Below are 24,997 nucleotides of genomic sequence, written 5' to 3'. Positions count from 1 at the left end.
TCACAGATGTGTAATTAGTTTAATGATGAAGCCTTGTTCGTCATAGTATTAAAGGAGATTGTCATAGATGAGTCACGCGAGTGATCTATGACGAAACCCTGCGCTCTTCTATGACATTTTTTGTGACGATGCCTAATTTCATCATAGATAGGGAGGGTTGAAGGATCGTCACCACTAATCTATAACGAAACCAAAATTTTCGTCATAAAAAGTGATCTTCTATGATGGTTTAGGATTAGTCATTAAGATTTTTGTCATAGAAGTGGATATTTCTAGTAGTGCTAGAAAATGAAAAAGTAAACTTCAAAATGTGAGAATTTCAAACAGAATTTGTAGGATTTCATTCACTTCAAATGAAAAGTTATCAACTACAAATGTACATCTCTTTGAGATATATAACTTTGTTATAACGTTTGTCTTCATTCAACTTCGTTTAAAAAAGGGAAAATTGGCTGTGGGGCACTGGAGAAACATGTAATTGGCCAGCGAACACCGCCAACGTCAAAATTTGCTGGCAGACATTACAAATTCATGGTTCTTTGCCGGAAGACACTGCACCGATTATTTTATTCATTTTTCAGTTTAGAGGAGAGAGAAGGTGGAGGAAATGTCTAAACTGCCCTTGTCTTCTTCAACCTCTGGTTGTTGGTTGATTTGGTCGTTCACTGGTAGGTTGGAGAGATCTAGATGTCGTCCTTCTCTAATCAAGCAGGCCAGTAGGGGGCTGGTTGCCAGCGGCGATCTGGGCAGTGCCCAGTGCTAGCAGGGGCAGCCGAGTGGGCTATGGCCAGAGCAGGCGCGGTGGCTCGGCTCCTAGCTAGAAAGCATGACAGCAGCGGTGACAAACCTCCCGTGGAAGCGCATGGCAACAACCTTCCCAGCAGGCGCCACTCGCCCCGCGCGAGGTCACGACTCCATCTCAGCAAGGCCACGTGCCTGTCCTAACAAGGGCACGAGTTGCCGATGAGGTCGCACCACTCATCCCTGGTGAGGCCACGCACCCGTCCCAACAAGGCCATGAGCCCCTAGTGATGTCGCGCCCGCCCCCAGCAAGGTTACGCTCGCCCCCATCGAGGCCCCACTCACCTCGACCAGGCCACGCTCACCCCACGCTCGGGATGTGGGCGGGCTCGGGATCCAGAGGATGGCGGGATGCGGCCTCCCCCACCACCTCGGGGGCGCATAGGGCGTGCGTCAACGTGGGAGCATGGCCTCCATCACCATGGTGGTGGTGCAGCCTCCCCCACAACCATGGGGGTGTAGGAGCACAAAAGCTAGGTCTCTCATAGGCTGCCATGACCCTGAGCTCATGTAGCGTGGCGAGGAGCTATGGCTACGGCGTCGATGACCCGGTGGTGTCTTCGGCGGCAGCGTGGATCCACGAGACTAGCACAGCGATGGCGGCATGGTTGGCGCTTGGGTGTGTGGACGCGATCGATGCCGTCGGTGGCGTTGAGCGTGCACCGGGATTGGATGAGGCGGCGCAGCGGGAGGCTCGCTCGGGCCAAACCTGCTCGCGACGCCGCACAGGAAAAAAAGAAAGATAGAGAGGAAGAATAAAGAGACAAGGGTAAGAATGACATTTCCCCCATCTTTCTCTCTCCTCAGTAGGTGGAAATGAATAAAATATGAGGCGCAGTGTCCAACAGCATAATTATCAGTAACGAGAGTGTCTTCCAACAAATGGCTCAATTTTGGGTGTCTGCCAGCCAACGACCTCCACTTTCAGTGTTCGGTAGACAATTGTCCCTTTAAAAAATTATGAATTTTATTATGCCGTACCTATTTTTGACACACTTTCAATCTAGCCGCCTCTAGAAATTGGTTTTTAGAGGTGACTCTAGATCCTGCTACCTCAACAAATCGATTTATAGAGATGACTCTAAATCCAACCACCTCTAGTCTAGAAATCAAATTTTAGAGACGCCTCGAGATCTAACGTCTCTAAAGATATGGGTATTTTAGGGACAGCTGCATAATCCCAGTCTCTCAAAATTGATTTTTTTAAAAGAGGCAGGCTTGGGAATCATTTTTAGAAGTGGATTTTGATTGTGCTTCCTCTACCTAAGAAATATTTCTATTGCTAAAAATCATATGTTTGTAGTAGCGAATATCCCTAAGACAGCACTGTGGCACCCTTGCCATGTATAGTAGGATATATGGTTTCGTATCAAATTTAATACGATAATGATCGGATCTGGGTGTCCGTCCCCTCCAAGCACCGCGCGCCTGGGCCTACAGCCCAATAGAACGACGGTCATGCTGAACAAAAGAAGGCCCACATCGATTCCTCCGACCCTTGCCATTTTCACACCGCTACTCCCCATCCACCACCGCGTGCCCCTGGCTGCTTGCTACCGTCATGGCCTCCCGCGCTCTGGGCCTACTAGCGCCCCTGAGACAGACACCTCGCCCACGCCCAGCTCGCTGCTGCCCCACCTGCCCATGATCCCTCCCTCCCTCACCCCTCCGTGACCACCATTGCTACCCCACGCCCCCAGCGACCTGGCTCCCATTCCCCCACCGGATACGAGGATGACGACGGTGGCTCCGACGAGGTAGGTTTGTCCTCTTCTGGATCTGAGCTCTCCTCCTCCTCCTCCTCTAGATCTGAGGGACGCAGCGGCGGCTAGGGTTCTGGCAAGCTCTAAGGTGATGGGCCAGGGGCTAGAGTAGCCTGCACCTCGAGCCCATCCCCTTGCTGTTTGTACGCCCTTGCTCTTTCTCTCAATGTTGCAAGGGTATTTTTGGGATGTTGCAACAGATGAATTTCAAATGTTACAATAGGTGATTTCATGTGTTGCACAAAGGGAGTTCTAATGTTGGGATTGTTGCAATAGGGGATTTCAATTGTTCAAATTACCTTTTTCAAATGTTGCAGCACTAAAAGGTGATTTGTGATGTTTCCACTTCCATGTTTCATGGTTGATTTTGTGAGTTGCAGTACTACTGTTTGAGATGTTTTAGTACATAATTCTCGATGTTGCATTACATAATTTTTGATGTTGCACTACAAAGTTTTGCAATGTTGCGGTTATATTCCGATGTTGCACTACATAGTTTACATAATTTTGTGATGTTGCACTTGAAGTGTGGGGAACAGGGCGCGGTGGGGGAGTGGGGCACGATGGGGAACGGGGACATGGGCGCGGTGGGGAACAGAGATAGGGGTGCAGTGGGGAATAGGGAGCAGTGGGGGACAGGGCGTTATTTGGGACTGTGTCCGACTCTGCCAGGGGGCCGGGCATCCCCTTCGGGCGCCGCGCGCATGGGCCTATGGCCCAAAAGGGTGACGGTCGTGCCAAACAAAAGAAGGCCCGCATCAATTCCTCCAACCCTCACCATTTCCACACTGCTGCTCCCCATCCGCCACCGTGTGCTCCTGGCCGCTTGCTACCGCCCCACCTGCCCATGCTCTAGACTTGCTAGCGCCCCTAGGACGGACGCCATGCCCACGCCCAGCTTGGTGCAGCCCCGCCTGCCTACGCTCCCTCCATCGTTCCCCCTCCGTGACCTCCATTTCTATCCCACACCCCTAGTGACCCGGCTCCCATTCCCCCACCAGAGACTAGGACGACGGCGATGGATCCGACAAGGTAGGTTGGTCCTCCTATGCGTCTGAGCCCTCCTCCTCCTATAGATCTAAGCCCTCCTCCTCCTCTGGATCTGAGGGATGTAGCGGTGGCTAGGGTTCCGATGAGCTCTAGGGTCCTGTTCCCTCCTCCATCCAGCAAGCTCGAAGGTGATGGGCCAAGGGCTGGAGCAGCCTGCACCTCAAACCCATCCCCTTGCTATTTGTATGCCCTTGCTGTTTCTCCGTGTAACAAGGGGATTTTTGGGATGTTGCAACAGATGATATTCAAATGTTGCAATATGTGATTTCATGTGTTGCAGAAAGGGAGTTCTAATGTTGGGATTGTTGCAATAAGGGACTTTAATTGTTGAAGTTACCTTTTTCAAAGTTGCAGCACTGAAAGGTGATTTGAGATGTTTCCATTTCCATGTTTCATGGTTGATTTGCGTCGTTGCAGTACTACTATTTTTGATATTGCACTACATAATTTTTATGTTGCACTACATAATTTTTATGTTGTAGTACAGAATTTTTGAAGTTGCACTATATAGTTTTGCAATGTTGCGGTATTTATATTCCAATGTTGCACATCATAGCTTACATAATTTTGCGATGTTGCACTTGAAGTGTTTCATGCTCTTGGGACAGGGGCATGATGGGGAACGGGGGTGGGGAATGGATATAGGGGTGCGGTGGGAAACGGGCACGATGGGGGATAGGGCACTATTTGGGACCTACGTTCGGACGCCGCTAGGGTGTCGGACGTCCCCTCCAGGCACCGCATGCCTAGGCCTATGGCCCCCTAGAGCGACGGTCATGCCGAACAAAAGAAAGCCCGCATCGATTCCTCTAACCCTCGCCATTTCCATAGCGCTGCCCCCATCTGCCATCGCGTGCGCCCGGCCACTCGCTGCCGCCCCGCTCGCCCACTCTTTGGCTCTGCTAGCGCCCTCGAGATGGACGCCACACCCGTGCCTAGCTCACTACCGCCCTGCCTGCCCACGCTCCCTCCCTCCCCCCCTCCACGACCTCCATTGCTACCCCGCGCCCACAACGACCTAGCTCCCGCTCCCCCCACCGGAGACAAGGACAACGGTGGCGGCTCTAACAAGGTAGGTCGGTCCTCCTCTAGGTCTGAGCCCTCCTCCTCCTCCTCTAGATCTAAGGGATGCTGCGGTGGCTAGGGTTTCGGCGAGCTTGAAGGTGATGGGCCAAGGGCTGGAGCAGCCCGCACCTCGAACCCATCCCCTTGCTGTTTGTTCTCCCTTGCTATTTGTACTCCCTTGCTGTTTCTCCGTGTTGCAAGGGGATTTTTTGGATGTTTGCAACAAATGATTTTTGAATGTTGCAATAGGTGATTTCATGTGTTGCAGAAAGGGAGTTCTAATGCTGGGATAGTTGCAATAAGGGATTTTAATTGTTGAAGTTACCTTTTTCAAAGTTGCAGCACTGAAAGGTGATTTGAGATGTTTCCATTTCCATATTTCATGGTTGATTTTGCGACGTTGCAGTACTACTATTTTTTATGTTGCAGTACAAAATTTTTCGATGTTGCAGTACATAATTTTTGATGTTGTAGTACATAATTTTTGTTGTTGCACTACATAGTTTTGTAATGTTGCGATATTTATATTCCAATGTTCCACTTCATAGCTTACATATTTTTGCGATGTTGCACTTGAAGTGTTTCGTGCTCTTGGGACAGGGCGTGGTGGGGAACAGAGATAGGGGTGCGGTGGGGAGCGGGGCGCGATGGGAGACATGGTGCTATTTGGGACCTACGTTCGGACATCGCTAGGGGACCGGATGTCCCCTCCAGGCACCGCGTGCCTAGGCCTGTGCCCCCCTAGAGCGATGGTCACGCCGAACAAAAGAAGGCCCGCATTGATTCCTCTAACCCTCGCAATTTCCACACCGTTGCCCCGCATGCACTACCGCGTGCCCCTACCGCTCGCTGCCGCCCCGCCGCCCACCCTCTGGCCCTGTTAGAGCCCCTGGGACGGACGCCACGCCCGCACCTAGCTTGCTACCGCCCCCGCCTACCCGCGCTCCCTCCCTCCTTCCCCTATCCACGACCTCCATTGCTACCTCGCGCCCGCAACGACCCAGATCTCGCTCCCCCATCGGAGACGAGGACAACGGTGGCGGCTCCAACAAGGTAGGTCTGTCCTCCTCTAGGTCTGAGCCCTCCTCCTATTCTGGATCTGAGGGATGCGGAGGTGGCTAGGGTTCTGGCGAGCTCTAGGGTCCTATTCCCTCCTCCCTCCGGCAAGCTCAAAGGTGATGGGCCAGGGGCTGGAGCAGCCTGCACCTCGAACCCATCCCCTTGCCGTTTGTTCTCCCTTGCTATTTGTATGCCCTTGTTGTTTCTCCGTGTTGCAAGGGGATTGTTGGGATGTAGCAACAAATGATTTTTGAATGTTTCAATAGGTGATTTTATGTGTTGTAGAAAGGGAGTTCTATTATTGGGATTGTTGCAATAAGGGATTTTAATTGTTGAAGTTACCTTTTTTTCAAAGTTGCAGCACTGAAAGGTGATTTGAGATGTTTCCATTTCTATGTTTCATGGTTGATTTTGCGATGTTGCAGTACATATTTTTTCGATGTTGTACTACATAATTTTTATGTTGCAGTACATCATTTTGGATGTTGCACTACATAGTTTTGCAATGTTGTGGTATTTATATTCCAATGTTGCACTTCATAGCATACATAATTTTGTGATGTTGCACTTGAAGTTTTTCGTGCTCTTGGGACAGTGGCGCGGTGGGGAATGGGGGTGGGGAACGGAGACAGGGGTGCGGTGGGGAACGGGGCGCGGTGGGGGACAAGGCGCTATTTGGTACCTATGTTCGGACGCCGCCAGGTGGCCGGACGTCTGTAACATCCTAATGGGCCAAAGTGGGCCCAGTCCAATTTCAGTACGGGCGGCGTACTGTAGCAGAGGCAGTCGGGCACTGCAGCAGCTGGACTACCGGCTACTGTTCACCAAAAACACTGTTCATCCGAAAAATGGCCGGTCAACTCCGGAGTACTGTTCGCGCGGTACTGTAGCGTCGTGAAAACACTGCGCGGCCAGGTTTAGTACCATACTGGAAATCCTGAAAATCGCCGGATCGACTTAAATACCAGGGCCAGGTACTGTAGCGTCGCGAAAACACTGCGCGACCAGGTTTTGAACGAAGCGAGGACGAAAGTTTAAGCGGGTTTGCTACGCGGGTGGGACCACTCCTAGGAAGAGTGGGCCTGGACCATGTATGTCGGGACTGGACGTTACATTTGGTATCAGAGCCGACTCTCGAGGTTTCACGGGCATGTGAGGACAACTGCGCGGGTATGTTGTGTGCATGTGCGTGGATCCGTCGTGGTCACGGCATGGCATACACATGCGCGGGCACGGGGCCACACAAACGTGTTGAAGAGAGGAGGATCCTGGATTGAATGTCCCGAAAAGGGTAAGCTGATCTGGCATTCGACGGGGACGTCGAATCTTTAGGGGGATGATTGTAACATCCTGATGGGCCAAAGTGGGCCCAATCCAATTTCAGCATGGGCCGGCGCTACCGCAGTGTAGCAGCTGGACGCCAGGCACTGTTCACCGAAACACTGTTCATCCCGAAAAAAATGGGCCGCCCAAACTCGGAATATTGTTCACGCGACACTGTAGCGTCGCGAAAACACTGTGCACCAGGTTTAGTACCATACTGGAAATCCTGAAATCGCCGGATCGACTTAAATACCAGGGCCAGGGACGCGTAGTAATCTTCGGTTAACCGTTTTGAACGAAGCGAGGACGAAAGTTCAAGCGGAGGAGTGGTCCTGGGCCATGTATGTCGGGACTGGACGTTACGTCCCCTCCAGGCACCGCGTGCCTGGGCCTGTGGCCCTCTGAGCGACGGTCATGCTGAACAAAAGAAGGCCCGCATCGATTCCTCTAACCCTCGCCGTTTCCACACCGCTGCCCCCATCCGCCACCGTGTGCCCATGGCCGCCCGCTGTCGCCCCGCCCGCTCGCCCTCCGGCCCTGCTAGCGCCCCCGGGACAGACGCCACGCCCGCGCTCCCTCCCTCCCTCCCACCTCCACGACCTCCATTGCTACCCCGCGCCTGCAACGACCCGGCTCCCGCTCCCCCCACCGGAGACGAGGACAACGGTGGCGGCTCCGACAAGGTAGGTCGATCCTCCTCTGGGTCTGAGCCCTCCTCCTCCTCTGGATCTGAGGGATGCGGCGGTAGCTAGGGTTTCGGCGAGCTCTAGGGTCCTATTCCCTCCTCTCTTTGGCGAGCTCGAAGGTGATGGGCCAGGTTCTGGAGCAGCCTGCATCTCGAACCCATCCCCTTGCTGTTTGTACACCCTTGCTGTTTCTCCGTGTTGCAAGGGGATTTTTTGGATTTTGCAACAAATGATTTTTGAATGTTGCAATAGGTGATTTCATGTGTTGCAGAAAGGGAGTTCTAATGTTGGGATTGTTGCAAGAGGGGATTTTAATTGTTGAAAATACCTTTTCCAAATGTTGCAGCACCGAAAGGTGATTTGAGATGTTTCTATTTCCATGTTTCATGATTGATTTTGCGACGTTGTAGTAATATTGTTTAACATGTTGCAGTACATAATTTTTCCGATGATGTTGTACATAATCTAATTAGTGTGTCACAACTCAAACCAAACAATGGACAAACCAAATGTAATTTGAGGGTATATTTTTTTTGTTTGTTCATCGTACCATCTACCGCATCTGGAAGCACAGTCCTTTATCTGGGATTTGAACCACCCATCGCCCATCGGACATCAGAGGTGAACCAAGGGCAATTAGTGACTACCCCTAATGATGCGCCTAATGGCAGATCGACAACAGAGCATTTGCATTATCCAGAGGTCCTAAAACATGAATAGGAACATAATTAAATAATTAGCTGCGCACTTGTGTGAGAGAGGAAAAACGTCGTGTTGTAATAAATAATAATAGGATGAGAGCATACGGGACGGTGTACCCAGCTGGAGGGCCAGGCAGGAGTCGTTGTGGGTGGAGGCTTTTTCGGCCACCGGCAACGACGGCAACTTCCCAGTGGCGTGGCCGAGAGGCAGGTTAGGATAGTGTGTGTGGCTGCAAAAGCAATAAAATCATATCGATCATATGAACCTGAAAACGGATAATATATAATTATAATTAAAAAAAGCAGTGGCAAGCAAAATAACGATAATAATAATAATACTACTGAAACATGAACAGTTATGCACCTCGCGGCATCACTGGCAGGATCCACAAACAGAGAAGAGGAAGTGGAAGTAGTAGGGACCTAAAATCTCAAATGGACTGAAGGCAGAGGGGGCAAGGCAACCGTCGCCGCGGTAGCTGCTGATTGCGCAGCCGGCGCGGAAGGAGGCAGTGGAGGCGACGAACCAAAGGACAGGGAAATGAAAGAGGACAGGCGGCAACGTGGTGTAAGAGGTGAGGCAGCCGGCGGAGCGAGCTGAGGGCGACGATGTGGCCGGGAGCGGGGGCGACGATGCGGCCAGGAACGGAGATGACGAGCGGCCGAGGTTTGGGGCCTTGGGGATGGGGATCGGGAGGTGGCTGACAGCCGCGTGCCAAGGCTGGGTTTCTCGATGCAGCTGTACGTGGCGACATCCGCAGCTGGTAGCTACTAATCGGACGGCCAGGGCTAAGCAGGGACGGTTGAAGCGAGGGGTTTCTGTACGGGCATGAACAGGGCGGTGACTGATGTACATCTACGATTGTATTGTATTTATTTCTGGATGCAGCTGTACGTGGCAACGTCCACAGCTGGTGACTGATGTACATCTACGATTGTATTGTATTTATTTCTGGATGCAGCTGTACGTGGCAACGTCCACAGCTGGTAGCTACTAATCCGACGGCCAGGGCTAAGCAGCAGGGACGGTTGAAGCGAGGGGTTTAATGCATGAATCAAAAAAAAAATCATAATGCAGGAAACCATTAGTCGCAAAACAATAATAATATGAAATTATTATTTAAATTTAAAATATAAATCAAGCAGCACTGTCGTATATGTACTTAGTCCACCACGCACTCCACTAGAATGCCCTGAGAACAGATCGAGACGATGGGCCTGAATACTATTTCTGTTTGATCTGCCGCCGGTGATCAAGTCATTCATTCCTCGGTGTCATTTCTCAAGATGAACACGGTGACGAGAAACCTCTTGCGTTTCCTTGTTATCAGTTCCATTTCCAGTAGTGTTGTTCTTGTCGTCCTACAGCGTTCTTCGTGCTCGTACCGCCTCAACTTACCAGCGCTAGCGCATAAAGAAGAACTGGCCCTGGTGGGTAGTAATGGAACAACTCATCATCAGGTTGCTGCTGCCTCTTCATCCGATGACGATGACAGCAAGCTTTCCGAGCTGCTGAGTCAAGCTGCCATGGATGACAACAAGACGGTGATAATGGCCATCACAAACGAAGCGTGGTCAGCTCCCGGCTCGCTCATGGACCTCTTCCTGGAGAGCTTCCGCACGGGCGTGAAGACGGAGGCCCTGCGGAAGCACCTCCTCATCGTCACCATGGACGCCAAGGCGTGGGAGCGGTGCACGCGGGCGCACCTGCTCTGCTACGCGCTGGACGTGGGCGGCGCCAACTTCACGTCGGAGCAGCGGTACATGGCCAGGGACTACCTGGACATGATGTGGCGCCGGGTCAGGTTCCAGGGCCGCGTCCTGGAGCTCGGCTACAGCTTCGTCCTCACGGACGTGGACATCGTGTGGTTCCGGGACCCGCTGCTGCGCGTCCCGGTAGCCGCGGACATGGCCATGGCGTGCGACCAGTTCCGCGGCGCCAACCCCTACGACCTGGAGAAGGGCGCCAACGCCGGGCTGGTGTACGCCAGGGCCAGCGCACGGACGGCCGAGTTCTACCGCGTCTGGTACGAGGCCAGGAGCCTGTTCCCGGGCAACAAGACGCAGGACGTGTTCGAGAAGATCAAGCACCAGCTGACGGCGAGGCTTGACGTCACGCTGCAGTTCGTCGACACCGCCTACTTCGGCACCTTCTGCGACCGCCAGAGGAAGGGGAGGGACTTCAACAAGCTCTGCACCTTCCACGCCAACTGCATCCTGGGGCTCGAGAACAAGGTGCACAAGCTGCGCGGCGTCCTCAACGAGTGGAAGCAGTTCAAAGGCCGCCAGCAACAACGGCACCACACGAGCCTCGTTATCAACGGGAACGTCACGAGAGTATAGCACTGTTAAATCATAGAATAAATTTAGGAAAATATGAGTATCCGTGTCAAATCAAAGACTTAATCTAGGTGGTTAGGTTCCACCATAAAGAACCCAACCAACTGATCTATGATCACTTCAGCCGTCTATATTTTTTAGGCGTAATCTATCCCTAATAATAAAGGGGCTAAATTTCTAGTCATTTTTTTTATCCATCCATTTTTTTCGTCGGTCTACATTTAACTACCGAACAATGGAGAGTTTCTTCTATCCCGACTTATATATATCGTGCTCATACGAGTTAGAATAGCTATTGTCTAACATGATACAGAATCTGATTCCAAAACGTATTGGATAAGAGCTAAAAAAAATTGGTGCAACGGAATTTTGATAAAGTCCAATCCTTCTACCCGTCTATACCTAACATTAACAAGGCAAAAAATCTCTCCTAATTTTTGTCTCGCGCCATCAGTCAACACTCTATTCTCGTGTGAATGTAAGACTCAATAGTACGAGAAAAGAAGACATGTGTACATGCAAATTTACTGCCTGGGAAAAGATGCTCACAAATAAACTTATTGACCGACTAGAATACATAGTTTGGATTAGCAATCTAATCAAACAGATCTCTCCGAACCTAAACAACTTCAATAGCAATCCTAATCCAAACAAAAAAGAGTTTCCAATTCCCTTCTCTATTTCCTAATCCACGGTGGTTTCCCATTCTTTTTATTTTCTGTTTTTTTCCAATGGCACAGCCTTTTCGGTTTTCTCCAACGCCACATCTTTCAGATTTGTTTTTTTTTCCACAGGCAAGTTTTTCTTTTCCTGTTACAGATTCTATTTTGTGTTTAGTTTTTTCAACTGCTTCCGTGATTTCAGATTTGTTTTTTTTTTCCAATTTTCATCCAACGGCATGTTTTCCTTTTCTATTTTTCATGTTTTCTTTTGTTATTATCTTTCTTTCCAGCAACGTTATAGAATCTAATTTCAATATGTTTTTTCTACTCTATTTTTCATGTTTTTTGTTTTTATTTTTTTTCTAGAAACATTATAAATCTGATTCCAAGACGCATGACGGTACGAAGTTCAATCTCAAGACGTATTGAAACAAGTGATTATCATTGAATAAATCTTCAAACCACAAATCATTTAGCTAACCGCACAATGTCCTGTTGCAACGTATAGACATGCATGTTTGCTAGTAGATATTCCATTTTGATAAAACGTACGCTACTATGGAAATAAACATTCTTGCATCCTTATATCAGCACTAGTTCTACTGCTAGGACTATGTAGCGGAGGAGGAGCAGCCATGGCCCCGTCCAGGGAGGCCTTCCATGCGGATGCCTTCCATGCGGATGCGAAGGAGACTAATCCCCTCGTCGGAGTCGGGCAAGAAGCACCGGAGGCCGAGGCCGCCCCCGCCGCCGCGTTCCATCGAGTATTTTTTTCTCGATCGGATTTTGTGCCCGTTTTTCATTAAGAGGAAGCGTTGGAGAAAACATTACAAAGCGGAACAACCGTGGTGGCGACTGGCGAGGAGCCATCATAAGATGACCGAGGTGCCCTAGCTACCGAGTTTAGACAATTGTATTACATCGTGGACAAATTTTGCGACCAAATTGGGCACGCCGCGGCTAGCGTCCTGAACCCAGCCTCGATCCAAATGTTAGCCTCACTGATCACCACGCGATATAGGTCATTGATACCAACTGATGTCCCCTGGAAGGTCCTCTTGTTCCTTTTGTTCCAGAGAGACCAGGATACAAGGAGCACAAGCGTGTCAAAAGCCGGACGTGCGTCGAAAGCAAGGCGCAAGCGCTCCAGAAGCCACCAGTCATCCAGCTTTGCGTTGGCCGCCGGCACCAACGCGTCGAGGCCAACAGGGTGCAACAGCTTGAACCAGAGTTCACGGGCTACGACACATCCGAGGAAGAGGTGATCACCAGTTTCATTCCCCTAGCCGCAGAGGGCGTAGTTGTCAGCTTCCTGAAGGCCATGTCGCTTGCGGCGTTCCGCGGTCCAGAGCCTCCGATGGAGCTCAAGCCAGAAAAAGAACTTGACTCGCGGTGGCGCCTTCACCTTCTAGAGCTCCTTGGCGCCCGGCAGTGACGTGGCACCGACGAAGAAAGCATGATACGCGGACGACGCTGAGTACTTCCCGTCCGACGACCACTTATAAACAAAACAATCCAACATCAATGGGTCGAGGACCACGGTGCTCAACAGCCGCCAAAAACGTAGACATTAGCATAACACCTGTGTGGTGAGCGCACTGACGACCTCGCGCGTCCAGCGATACTGGAACATGGCATCCTTGACCGTCCTCCGCTTGCCGGCTCTGGAGCTGGCCGCGAAAAGATCCGCGGCGAAAAAACATAACGGCCCAACCGACGCCAAACTGTCCGTCCACATTTTCGCCGAGCAGCCATCGCCAAGAACGACAGACATGCTAACAGCGTTCATCGCTGCGACCTGCTTCTCATATTTGGAAGACAGCAAGGTCCAGCAAAGTTCCTGCTCCGTCCGAGCCAGCCATTCCCAGCGCAGCCGCAAAGCGAAGCCGAAGATGCGAAGGTCCAGAAGACCAAGCCCGCCAAGAGACGTCGGTCTGCACACCGATGTCCAGGCAACCTTGCACTTGCCTCCAGAGACGGACTTGGCGCCGTCCCAAAGTTACACCTAGCGTCATTTATCAATTTGCGCCACCGCCCACGAGGACAGGCAGCACACTATGCTCAAATGCACCAGAATTGCCGACAGTGTGACCTTGGTGAGCAAGCCTGCATGAGTGAGCAGCCCGGACTTCCAGGTGGGAATTTGTGGGTTTTGGTGATAATGATCACGCAATTAGAGAACTAATGAAATTTATGGAGATGACAAGCAGGAGATGCATAAAAGAGAATGTTATACATAATAGAGGAGCCCCCAATTACGAAAGATGACGGCATCAAGCTCAAAGGTGGTTTATTTCATTTTATATTTCGAATTTGAGTATAGAAAAAGTCATATTCCGCAAGCGCACAGAACTATCATGTAGCACTTCGCTTGGTGAGAACCAAGTGTCGAATTTATATTTTCCCAAAGGAAGGTGGGAGGACGTGTTTGGAAACTGTGGTTAGGTAGACTAAGTAAGTATGTCTAGCAACACGGGGTTGATGAGGGTAGTATGGATGATGGATGGAAAAGATAAAAAGGGTTGATCACACAAACAGAGGTAACTAGAAGCGTAGTGTAGCTGAATGTAAGAAGTAGAGTATGTAATCTTAAAGCAACAAAAGTAACTTAATGATAGTGAGAACGTCCTTAGTACGAGGGGCGTACTTACCTTAAATTCAATCAGGCACAAAGCACTATGAGCCCTCCGTTTTAATAACTAGACCCAACGTGGTGGAATACAGAGGAAGGATAGGGCTGTCACCACCTGTCAACTACCACAATCTATTCGGGGATGTAGCCGTACCTACAGGCAAGATATAGCCTAAGCACCATGCTTAATCTATAAATTCGTTGTTTCGATCTGAGCTCCGGTGAAATAAGATCGAAACACCCTAACCAGACGGTAGAACAAGTACTAATGATGAACGAACTAAACACTAAGATAATAATGATGCAAATGCCAGAGGATGAGCACCTAGGCTCACTAATGATAAACAAGAGCAAGACATGACTTGAACTAAGCAAAGCTATATTACTGAATAAAGTACTTGACAAAGTACAATACTAAATAAACTAAATGCTAAAAGAAAGATTACAAAGAAGCTATACGAGACCAGAAGACTCTTCCAGACTATGAGGCGAGCTCCGCTCTACTCTATCACTACTAGCTAGCTACTACTTCTAAGCTACTACTCTAGAGAGCTTCTTAGAGCTTGGAACACTTGGAATGCTTGAGAGCTGCTTGAGTGATGATCTCCATCGAGCATTGTGGGGGGTATGACCCCGGATACCCACGGCAGGCCACATGGGCTACGCCTCCAGGGGCGGTCCAGCCCACGAGAAGGAGCCTTGCGGGGCACGATTCTGCTCGGCGCCTCCCGCAAGGCATGGGCACGATTCTTGTAATCTGTTATTACTTTCCGGTTATCTCTTAGATCTAACCGACTTGTAACCTTGCCCCCCAGACTATATAAGGCGGGCAGGGACCCCCTACAAAATCACGGCAAATCATACGATAGCTAATACAAACCAACAGACCACAGGAGTAAGGTATTACGTCATGCTAACGGCCTAAACCTGTATAACTCATGTGTCTTTGTTGCCTTCTTGTTCTTGATTACACGCTCCTCTGCCGATCAATCTACCATCGTGGGATACCCCTCAGTGGACTGCCGATGATATTCCGTCGACAGTTGGCGCGCCAGGTAGGGGCGTGCGTGCTGTTTCCTTGTCGAACAAGATGGCTTTTTCCGCAGGCTCTTCGTCCCTCCCGCAGCCCGGCCAGACCTTCACGGTCAGATCCATCACGTGGGTCATCAACGCCGACTTAGTTGGAGAGCTTCTCGAGCCGGTGCAGATCTGTTCTGCGCCAACCACCCTCGCACCTGCGACCGCAGATCCAATCTCGGAATCATTTCCGGGGTCGACTTTATCAGCCACTCGCCGCTCGCTTCCTTGCTATCGGAGGAGGCACGTCAACAATGACGATCTGATCGAGTCTATCAATTGGGTCGGCCTGAAACTCGCCGATTGCCTCTCCATTGCTGAGTCGGCTCTGGACACCCTTGTTCAGCACCGACCACCTTCCGATCCCGATCTGTCGGTGTTTAATGCTCGGCAAACCTCAGGGCTCGCCGCCCTGCCCTTCGGGCTCGCCAACACCCCCGCTACGTATCAGGATGCCCTGAGGGGCAAATTCACCGACCGGCTCGCCGACCAGCTTCCACCAACCGTCAACATGCTGCACGCCAGCCGGGGTCCCGGAACATCCCTCCAAACTATCCTTGAGGAAAATCCGGACTCCGAGTCTCAAGGCTCCACGGAGCCCCTCGTCGAGGTCTTCACTGAGCAACACCCTCTCCCGCCTTTCCGGGGTGGCGCAATCTTCAATATCAGCATCGACAGCCCCCCTCGGAACGACAAAACAGATGAGGAACACGCCGCCCGTGAAAACAGGAATGCCAACCGCGTGCAATGCTGTGATAACGAACGCGCCATTGCGATGGCCGAGGCCGCTCACGATAACCAGTTCGACTCACAGGGAAGGCCCCTCCATCGCAACCTCAACGAAGAATTCTTCTGCGTTGACGGCCATGACGTCTTCAAAACTCCGAGCGCCAATCTGGCGGTGGCCGCCAACGAACTTGCACACCTCCCGCAGACGCCCAAACTTGCCAAGGTCGCCGCTATGCTAATAGTGGCACACTGTCAAGTTAATGAGATCCGAGAGGTTCAGAGACCTTCATGCTCCACAAGCGCGATTCGCCGATCCTAGATCTAATCGTCGCCCCAGTCAAAGCCGTTTCGCCGACCAATCATTACCTCCCTAGGGGGGTGTTGGAGGCCACCACGCTGAGCACCATCGCCAGCACGACCAAGAGGTCGAACAAGACACCCGAGTGCACCTCAGTAACCTTTGGGATGCACGACGGCGTATCGATCAACGTTGCTTCGGGCGCCATGAATATGAAGTGCGACGCCGCCAAGAGTACGAGCAAGAGTACGGTAACCCGGACTCAGCTCTGGAGCCGATCATCGCCGGCAATACTGCCGATATCGGCCCCGACAGCCCGGAAGGGCCCCCAGCGTTCACCAGGGCGCTTCAAACGCTCCAGTGGCCCCGTGGTTTCAAAATCACCGGAGTCGAGCCCTATGAAGGGAGGATGAACCCAACTCAGTGGCTGCAGGCTTACGCCACCGCTGTCCGCGCCGCCGGAGGAGACACCAACGTCATGGCAAATTATCTCCCCGTCATGCTCATGCCAGCCGCCATGAGCTGGTTCACAAGCCTTGCCCCGGACTCCATCGGATCTTGGGAAGATCTGAAGAGAGTCTTCACCGACAACTACATGGCCACATGCAGGCGGCCGGGCACCAAGCACGATCTCAACCACATCACCCAAAAGCTGTCCGAACTACTCCGTAGCTATATCAGACGCTTCTCCGAGATGAGGAATTCTATTCCCAACATCACGGAAGCCGAAGTCATCACCGCCTTCGTCCGAGGACTTCATCACCGAGAACTCTATTCTAAGTTCAACAGGAAGCCACCTACCGGCATCGGCAAGATGATCACAACTGCCAACCAGTACGCCGACGCCGAGGAAGCGGAGGTGCATTTTAATGAAGATACGGGCACTAATCGCCCGCCACGCCGCCACGACGACCGCAACAACGACCGACAGCACAACGATCGCCACCACGACGACCACAACGACGATCGACAACACAACGGTCGCCGCTACGATGACCGCAGTTTCCATCGGGACAACGGACGAGATCGGCCAGATGGATTCAAACCTGGTCAGAATCGCCGCCGCCGACCAGATCATTTTGTTGCCAACATCAATGAGCCGCACGCAAAGCGTAACTACAATGAGCAGTACAAGAAGATCCTTGATGGACCATGCCCCCTGCACAAGAACGCCAAACACAAGATGAAGGACTGCCTTGGTTTGGCTAAGGAGTTCCAGGAGAAAAAGTACAACAACGACAATGGCGGGAACGGATGACGCCGACCTCCTGGGGATAATAATAATGCCTTCCAGGACCACGACAAGGTGGTCGCCACCATCTTCGGGGGTTTCTCCTCCAACGAGAGCAGAAGAGAACGGAAGCTCGCCGCCCGACGAGTGCTCGCCATCGTTTTAGAAGAAACTACCGCCAACCCCAGCTATCGCCCATGGTCCAAAGTCTCCATCACCTTCAGTAGAGCCGACCAGTGGGCGGACATACCCTACACAGGGCGTTTTCCCCTCGTCCTTGACGCGACTGTCCAGAAGGTGCTCTTCAGAAAAGTCCTCGTCGACGGTGGGAGCGCTTTGAATCTACTCTTCGTCGGGGCCCTAAGGGAGCTTGGCCTCGGGCCAACAGATCTCACGCCTTCAGACTCCTCCTTCTGGGGCGTGGTACCTGGTAGGGCATCCAGACCGCTTGGGGAAATTACCCTACCAGTACAGTTCGGCACGGCAACCAACTACCGAGTGGAGCATATCAACTTCTACGTCGCCGACTTCGACACCGCCTATCATGCCATACTAGGGCGACCGGCTCTGGCCAAGTTCATGGCCGTTCCACACTATGCGTATTTGGTGTTAAAGATGCCTTCACCCGTAGGGGTCCTGTCTTTGCGGGCCAACCTCTCCATCGCATATGCCTACGAGACAGAAAGTCTCGCCCTCGCCGAAGCCACTGACCTCTCCATCCAGATGGCTAGCGTGGTTGCCGAAGCCAGGATGCCGTCTGCTGACGACATGGAGATCCCAGAACCTCCTCGTGCCTCCACCAAGTCCAAGGAAGTCAAGGAGATCATCCTCGGCCTCGACGACCCTTCCAAGACGGTGAAAATTGGGGCTCACCTTGACCCCAAATAGGAAAACGCGCTCGTCTCCTTCCTACGTGCCAACGCCGATGTGTTTGCTTGGAAACCTGCAGACATGTCGGGGGTACCACGGGAGAAGATCGAGCACTCCTTGAACGTCTCGCCGACCGCTAAACCGATCAAGCAAAAACTTCGCCGATTCGCGCCGGACAAAAAGGAGGCTATTAGGGTAGAAATAAAATGGCTCTTAGCTGCCAGATTTATAAAAGAAGTGTATCATCCAGATTGGTTAGCTAATCCTGTTCTTGTTAAGAAAAAGAATAAAGAATGAAGAATGTGTGTTGATTATACTGATCTTAACAAACACTGCCCTAAAGACCCCTTTGGCCTGCCTCGGATAGATGAGGTTGTAGACTCCACCGCTGGCTGCGAATTGCTCTCCTTTCTTGACTGTTACTCCGGCTACCATCAGATCTCCCTCAAGAAAGAAGACTAGGTCAAAACGTCGTTCATCATGCCCATTGGTGCATACTGCTACACCACTATGTCCTTCGGACTAAAGAACGCCGGCGCGACCTACCAAAGGGCTATCTAGACGTGCCTCGACCAATAGATCGTCTGCAACGTCGAAGCCTACATCGATGACGTGGTCGTCAAAACTAGAACCGCCGACAATCTTATCACCGACCTTGAAGAAACTTTCTCCAACCTAAGCAAATACCAATGGAAGCTGAACCCTTCAAAGTGCATCTTTGGAGTTCCATCCGGTATCCTGCTGGGCTGCATCGTGAGCGCTTGGGGCATTGAACCGAACCCTGATAAGGTCTCCGCCATCACCAACATGAAACGACCGACGTGTGTCAAGGATATACAGAAGCTTACAGGCTGCATGGTTGCGTTAAGCCGATTTATCTCGCGCCTCGGTGAAAAAGGGCTACCTTTCTTCAAGCTCCTCAAGGCCTCCGAGCTTTTTTCTTGGTCAGAGGAGGTAGACACAGCTTTTGAGTAGCTCAAGTTGTTTTTAACAAAACCTCCAATCATGACAGTGCCACGACCAGATGAAACTCTATTGGTTTACATCGCCGCCACTTCTCGAGTTGTCAATACGGCTATTGTCGTCGAACACGAGGAAACTGGACATGCCACAAGGTACAACGTCTGGTCTATTTCATCAGCGAGGTACTTAATGAGCCCAAAACTCATTATCCTCAGGTGCAAAAGCTGTTATATGCAATTTTGATTACCTCACGCAAGCTCCGACATTACTTCGAATACTACAAGATCGCTGTGGTCACAGAGTTCCCTCTAGGGGATATTCTCCGCAATAAAGAGGCCAATGGTCGTATATTCAAGTGGGCTGTTGAGCTCGGCACTTACTCCATTGACTTCAGAAGCAGACCGACCATTAAGTCACAGGCGCTCGTTGATTTCTTCGCCGAGTGGACCGAGATCCAAGAACCCATTGCCGCCACCTGCCCCGAGCACTGGGTGATGTATTTCGACGACACCCTTAACATCAATGGTGCTGGTGCAGGTATTCTGTTCATCACGCCGACAAAGGATAAACTCCGATATGTTCTTCGCATACATTTTCTGGCCTCCAACAATGCCATGGAGTACGAAGCATGTCTCCATGGTCTCCGTATAGCCGTCGAGCTCGGCGTCAAACGCCTCATGGTATATGGGGATTCCGCGCTAGTTATCAACCAACTCAATAAGGATTGGTCCTATTCCAGTGAGAAAATGGACGCATACTGCGCTGAAATCAGGAAGCTTGAAGGGAAATTCTACGGTATCGAGTACCACCACGTGGTACGGGATCAAAACCAACCAGCCGACTAGCTGTCGAAGATAGGATCTTCTCGCGCCGCGGCTCTGCCAGGGGTTTTCATCCAAGACCTCCTGACACCATCCATTAAAGAAGATAAGGAAGTTGTAGAAGTACCCCCTGTCGAGCAGTTGGTACTCGTGGTACCTTCGCCAGTCGCTGATTGGAGGGAATAGTTCATCAAATACCTCTCCAACGACGAAGTACCCGTCGACAAAATCGAAACCGAACGACTAATTCGCCGAAGCAAGCATTACGTGTTGGTAGACAGCAGCCTGATGAGGAAAAGTGCTAAGGAAGGGATACTGTAGAAGTGCATCATCCAAGACGACGGTGTGAAGCTACTTTTCGAAATTCACTCTGGTTCCTGTGGCAATCATGCGGCTTCGAGAACACTGGTCGGCAAAGCTTTCCGAGCAGGTTTTTACTGGCCCACGACCATCTCCGATGTGGAAGATCTTGTTCGATGATGTGAGGGTTGTCAGTTTTTTGCCAAGCAAATACATGTACCAGCACAGGAACTATAGACCATTCCAGCTTCCTGGCCATTCTTATGCTGGGGACTGGATATGATCGAGCCTTTCAAACCTGCGCCAGGAGGTTTCCGGTATGTGTACATCGCCATTGATAAGTTCTCCAAGTGGATTGAGTACAAACCACTCGTCGCAGCTACTGCTAAGAAAGCAGTCGAGCTCTTTGAAGACATCGTACACAGATTCGGTCTCCCAAACAACATCATCACCAACCTCGGGACAACTTTTACCAGCCATCATTTTTGGGACTTCTGCGAAGACCGGTGCATCTCTGTTAAATACGTTTCCGTTGCTCATCCTAGAGCTAACGGCCAGGTCGAATGGGCTAATGGTATGATCCTCGACGCCCTCAAAAAAAGGCTCTATCAGAAAGAAGAAAAGCATCCGGGTAGATGGCTCAAAGAACTACTAGCTATGGTCTGGGGACTGCGCACTCAAGCTAGTCGTAGTACCAGCATATCTCCATATTTTATGGTCTACGGCTCAGAGGCCATACTCCTAGCGGATATTGCATTCCGAGCACCTAGAGTAGAAAATTATGATGAAGAGCAAGCCGCAGCTGTTCAGACAGAAGATATTGATCGGGCTGAGGAAGAATGTCTGATTACTTGCGTTCGTACAGCCAAGTGCCTCGAAGGTCTACGGAGGTATTACAACCGTAACGTCAAAGGTCGTTCGTTCGCGATCGGCGACCTCGTCTTACGTCGAAAACAAAAAACCGAAGGGCTTCACAAGCTGTCTTCACCCTGGGAGGGCCCTTACGTCGTAAAAGGTGTTACTCGACCAGGGTCTTATCGCTTATATGACTCAGATGGACTCGATGTTCCCAACTCCTGGCACATAGAGCACCTTATACGTTTCTACCCCTGAAATAACACAGATATGTATTCTTTACTTTCATATTAATAAAGTTCTGGTCTCCATAATTTTCCTCCATTTTTCCTCCATTATAAGCTTCACTTACCGTTATCGAGCTATACGCCACTCCGTGACGACCTCCAATACGCTCGCCAAGTACGCCCAAATCGCCAAACACGATTTCTCCAAATCGCCGAGCATGATTTCTCCAAATCGTCGATCACGATTTCTCCAAATCGCCGAACACGTTAACTCCAAATCGCCAAAAACGATTTCTCCAAATCGCCGAACACGTTAACTCAAAATCGCCAAAAACAATTTCTCCAAATCGTCGAACACGTTAACTCCAAATCGCCAAAAACGATTTCTCCAAATCACCGAACACGTTAACTCCAAATCGCTAAAAACGATTTCTCCAAATCGCCGAACACGTTAACTCCAAATCACATAACACGATTCCTCCGAAACGCCGAACACGTTAACTCCAAAAATCGCCGAACACGATAACTCCAAAAATCGACGAACATGATTTCTCCAAAAAAATCGCTTATTATGTTTTCTCCGAATCACATAAGTTTTTCCTCCTAAAAACGATGATGATTTTTTCACTCCAAATTTCGTAACATAGCTCGCCGATCGTCGAACAACACACGTTTTTCTTTTCTGTTTTCTACGGGGAAGACCCAGTCTCTGATTACTTCCTACACGCGCTAAGGGGCTCCGCGCTCTGCGTTTTGGTTGGTCGACTGCGGTTCCTTGGTCATGCCTGTTAATCCTACACGTGTCAGGGTTTCTGCGCTCGACGCTATAGACTATGGGCTAATCAAGGCCTTGATTTCAGGCATAGACTAACTGCTCGGACGCCACTTTAACTATTTTTCTTGGCAAGTTACTCAAATCGTCCGCTGGGCAGCATGTGTTTTGCTTTGATAATTATGGAGGAAACCAAGGCTCTAACATCCCACCACACGTGCTATGGGCTCCGTGCTCTGCGTATCGGGCGGTAGGATACGGTCCTATTGTCACGCTTGTTTTCCCAACATGCACACGGGCTACGTGCTCTGCGTTACAAATTACGGGCTAGCTAAAGCATCAGGTTTAGTGCAAACTAACTGATCGAACACTACTTATATTATGCATAACAGCGTCAGGTTGTTAATACAAATGACTCTTCATCGCTAAATAAAGTAAGTAGTACAGGCGACAATATCTGAGCAGTTTGTTAAGATTCGCCACTAGCTTCTGTTTCGCCAAACAGGTCTATATCGCCGACAAGCATTTTTGCTGCATCTTCAACATCATCCTCCAGTTGCTGGGTTTGCGCGTCGCTCAGCCCATCTGCGAACCCACCACCTATCGACTGGATGTCGATAGACGGATAGTGGGACCGAACCACTGCAAGGGCATGAGTAGCGGTGATCAAAACGGCGTCACGGTTGAAATTTTTGAACTTCTCCCACGCTACCTTGCATCTCTGAATGATGGTGTCTGGCCCTTGCTGCCTGCTGTCAGGACGGGGTGCCGGTTCAATGTCGACGCAGTCGAGTACTGGTGCTATTGCGGCGGATATAATGGTGAAGTTGTCTTTCTAGACTTTGGCTTCCTGTACCAGCACATCGAATTGTGCCTTGGTTTTATGGCGGTAATCTACAAAAATTAGAATGGTTCGTCAGACCAGAAAAGTACTACAACATTACTTCCGATCAGGGGGTATCTACCTTTCAGTTCTTCGGCCAGTTTGGCTGCTCGCTCTGACTCTTTCGCTTTCTCTTGTCGAATTTGCTCGACGGTCTAGTGAAGCTGGCTGAGTTCTGCATCTTGCTCTGCAAGCACAACAGTTATCATAACAGCGGATTGTTAAATTATTGCAAAGTACATTATGTAGTAAGGCATACCAGATTTCTGCTTGGATACATCCTCGAACTACTGGCACTTCCAATCGAGTTGCTCCGATTTATTTTTGAGTTCTCCGGTTTTCTTGCCCAATTGCTCGGACATATTTTTTAGCTCCTCGGATACAATCGCTAGTTGCTCGGACTTCTTCTTCGGCTGCTCAGATGCAGCCATTAATTATTCAAACAGAACCACCTTCTAATGTTCAAGGTCCCATGAGTTAGACTCTGTAAGGTCCCGCTCGCGCTGGGCCCTCCTAATATCCTTCTCCGAAAGATTTAACGCCTCCTGGAGTTTCTTGTTTTCCTCGGCGAGGGGCTCCATCCTCTTCATCAGTTGATGCCGCTGCTCGGCTGTTCGAGCTATCCCCTGCGGATGAACAATGCTAGAGATAAGCCATGGTTTCCAACAACATATATCAGTGTTTCAGGTGCGGTACTCACCTCGATTTGAGTCATAACACCAGCAACGGCGGATTTTAACCTCTTTATTTCCCTGGTGGTGTCTTCTTCCTCGACAACTACCACCTCTTCCCTGTGTTTTCAGAGAATCCAAATGGACTGGGGCTTGGGTGCGGCATGCTCGATCTCCACAACCTCGTCCTCCTCCACCGTCGATTGAGGGACCACTTGGGGACTCCGTGGTCGGACAGCTGCTCCGACCACTCCTAGCATCGCTACGGATGGTGAAGGTTGCTCCTCGGCCGTCGACGGAGTTGCATCCTCAGCCTCCGGTGCATCAACAACAGCTGCAGTTTCTGCTTCCAAAGTACCGAGCTTTTCAGTCGTAGCCTTGAACGCGGTCGCCGACGCACCTGTCGTGTGCGCCAATGATTCACTGTCGCCAGGACCGCTGGCAGCGGCAGCTAGCCCGTCCTCTGTTGGCCGAGCACTCGGGGACTCCCGAATAGGGGCATTTGGTATTTTTTCTACTGAGGGTACGGGCCTCGGCGTTGCCCTGCGTAATATCGGCTTTTCAGTAATCAAGAAAATTCAAAGAACAATATTATTACTCCAAGGCAAATATACTTATGGTTTGGTTTTCCGATTAAATTTCTTGAACCGGCGATGCCTGCCTGATCCCCCAGGCGCTGCTGCTTGGTCCGCCTAATGGGAGGACTCCTGCTCCTCTACAACAGAGTGCCATTCTGCTTGGTGCCCTAGGGCTGCCTCTGTGTGCTGCTCTGCGGTTATCCCCTCTTGCTGCTCGGGGACTTTGGTCGTCTGCGCCGCTGGGACTTCCGTCGTTGCCCGCACAAAGCTTCTCCTCGCTTGCTGCTCGGGAGCTTCAGCATCTGTCGATGGCTCTTTCGTGCTCGGCGGATGCGCTGCCTGGTCCTCGTCATCGTCCGACCACTCCAGCACAACGTTTCTTCATGGTCGAGTGGTTTGGTCTTCACCAAGCGTGACGCCGCCCGTTTTTGGTGCAGTAGAGCTTGCGGTTTTTCTCCTTTTTTGGACCAGCTCATCTACTGCCGATCTTTTCCCGTGGATCTTCTCCGATGCTGGGGATGGACTATCCGACGAGGTGCTCTGCTCCTCCTCTTCGGACTGTAGCGGCCGCTGAATGTCCACTCCTTTCGGCCAGTCGGCTCTCGGCACGTTTGAAAAGTATATTGCCCTATCCTGCGAA

The 24,997-nt window shown here is 50.8% G+C and overlaps 1 long non-coding RNA gene and 1 pseudogene across 1 annotated transcript; one reads left to right on the top strand and one right to left on the bottom strand.

Annotated features, from left to right (window-relative positions):
- Nucleotides 1-8,205: 8,205 nt before the first annotated feature.
- On the bottom strand, nt 8,206-9,101 carry LOC136545989 (uncharacterized). The gene is made up of 3 exons (XR_010781201.1): nt 8,813-9,101; nt 8,554-8,678; nt 8,206-8,452 (listed from the first exon to the last, which is right to left on the bottom strand). It is a non-coding gene; the product is annotated as an uncharacterized lncRNA (long non-coding RNA).
- A 634-nt stretch (nt 9,102-9,735) lies between these two features.
- On the top strand, nt 9,736-10,807 carry LOC136543930 (uncharacterized protein At4g15970-like; annotated as a pseudogene).
- The last annotated feature ends 14,190 nt before the right edge of the window (nt 10,808-24,997 follow it).

The sequence above is a fragment of the Miscanthus floridulus genome, chromosome 3 (genome assembly GCF_019320115.1).
Source record: "Miscanthus floridulus cultivar M001 chromosome 3, ASM1932011v1, whole genome shotgun sequence".
Classification (NCBI taxonomy): Eukaryota; Viridiplantae; Streptophyta; class Magnoliopsida; order Poales; family Poaceae; genus Miscanthus; species Miscanthus floridulus.
This window is presented reverse-complemented; position numbering and strand designations above follow the sequence as displayed.